Below are 2132 nucleotides of genomic sequence, written 5' to 3'. Positions count from 1 at the left end.
CCTTTTTTAACAAACAAGGGTAGTCATTTTGACAACAATATTGTTTTATGTAACAACGATGAAATAATTAATGACCAATCAAATGTTGCAGAAATTTTTAATAACTACTTTGTAAATGTAGCCAAAGATATCGGCAATGATAATTGTGAGGTAGATGATAATCATCCAAGCATAAAATCAATAAGGGAAAATTGTAATGTTGATGGTAGTTTATCTTTTATAGAAATTAAAGATGACTTTGTTGAAAAACAAATTAATAAGATCAATGTAAACAAAGCTACTGGCTTTGATGGTGTATCAGTAAAAATCTTGAAAATAGCCAAACCAGTAATTGTTAAACCTATTACTCAACTTATAAATATGTCTATTAAGAGTTCAGAATTTCCTGACGATCTTAAGGAAGCACAGGTAGTTCCACTGCATAAAAAGAACAGTCAGTTGGAGGCAGGAAACTACAGACCTGTTAGCATTCTTCCAGTGGTTTCAAAGTTCTTTGAAAGGGCCATATATCAGCAGCTAATAGAATATTTTAGTAAAATATTTCATCCTTCCTTGTCAGCTTTTAGACCTGGCTATGGCTGTAACACCGCCTTACTAAAAGTCATTGAGGACTGGAAAAAAGCAGTCGATCAAAATTTACATGTGGCTGCTGTGCTAATGGACCTTTCTAAGGCCTTTATAGCTGCTTACCCCATAATTTACTTCTTTTTTAAAATTGAAGGCATATGGCCTGTCAAATGAGGCACTTAATTTAATTGATAATTATTTATCAAATAGGAAACAGTGTGTAAAAGTCGGTGCATATTTTAGTACCTGGCAAAATATCTATAAAGGTGTACCGCAGGGCTCGATTTTGGGTCCTGTGCTTTTTAATATTTTTCTAAACGACATTTTCAATTTTGTGAAAGAAAATGAACTGTATAATTATGCAGACGATAATACATTGTCACGCTCAGGACCCTACCTAAATGGATTAGTTAAATCTTTGGAAAAGGAAAGTGTTGTTTTAATTGATTGGTTTGCTAATAACAAAATGAAAGCTAATCCAGATAAATTTCAGGCTATTGCTGTTGGGAATAAATAAAAAAGTGGGAATATTAAATTCAATTTGGATGGGAATTAAATTTTATGTGACACTGAGGTAAAGCTCCTGGGGGTGACAATAGATTATCAACTCAAGTTTAAAACTCATATCTCTGATATTTGTAAAAAAGCATCAAGGCAGTTAAATGATCTTAAATGTTCTTAAAAGAATTGGAAAACATCTATCTAAATTGGGAAGGTTAACTATTTATCATTCATATATTATGTCTAATTTCAATTATTGTCCTGTGGTTTGGCATTTTTTGTGGGGAGGGTACTGAATACTAAAAAGATGGAAAAAATACAAGAACGTGCCTTGAGGTTCATATATGAAGATTTTGATAGTGATTATGAAACTCTGTTGTTAAAATCTGGTTTACCTTCTTTAAAAATAAGACGCCTAAGAATGATGGCAATAGAAACTTTTAAAATATTACATAAAGAATCACCGGTGTATCTCCATGATATCACGGCATTAATTTTAAAAATGTATCTTATACTTTTAGAAAACAACAAACTGTTGAAATTCCACAGGTGAGAACCACACATTTTGGCCTTCATTCATTAAGATATGCTGGAGCTACACTATGGAATGAGTTGCCTGACACGATCCGTGCACAGACAAACCTAAACCAGTTTAAAAGTATGATCAACAACTGGAATGGCAACTCATGCAGGTGTGGCTCCTGCAGATCTTAATACCTTTATTTTATTTTGTGTTAAATGTTTGTTCCATGCAGCTTATAGAAATTAGTTTGCTTTATTTATTTCATTCTGCTTTGCATGTGCTTATGTTACAGTTTTAGTGCTTTGCTTGCATGTGCTATGCTTTTTATTTATGAACTTTTTACTTGCAATATAGCTATCATAATTTGTATGTCTCATATGTGTGTTTTATGTATCTTAATATGTGTGTTGTTATTGTTATTAATGTCGGCAAAAAGCTCTACAGAGCTTATGTTTGTATTTGATGTAACCCGACTTAAAATAAAATTTCTATATATAGTGGGGTACGGATTTACACGAGATTGAAACCGAAATTGTTTTTT

This window comes from Mytilus trossulus, chromosome 3, assembly GCF_036588685.1.
Source record: "Mytilus trossulus isolate FHL-02 chromosome 3, PNRI_Mtr1.1.1.hap1, whole genome shotgun sequence".
Taxonomy (NCBI): domain Eukaryota; kingdom Metazoa; phylum Mollusca; class Bivalvia; order Mytilida; family Mytilidae; genus Mytilus; species Mytilus trossulus.
This window is presented reverse-complemented; position numbering follows the sequence as displayed.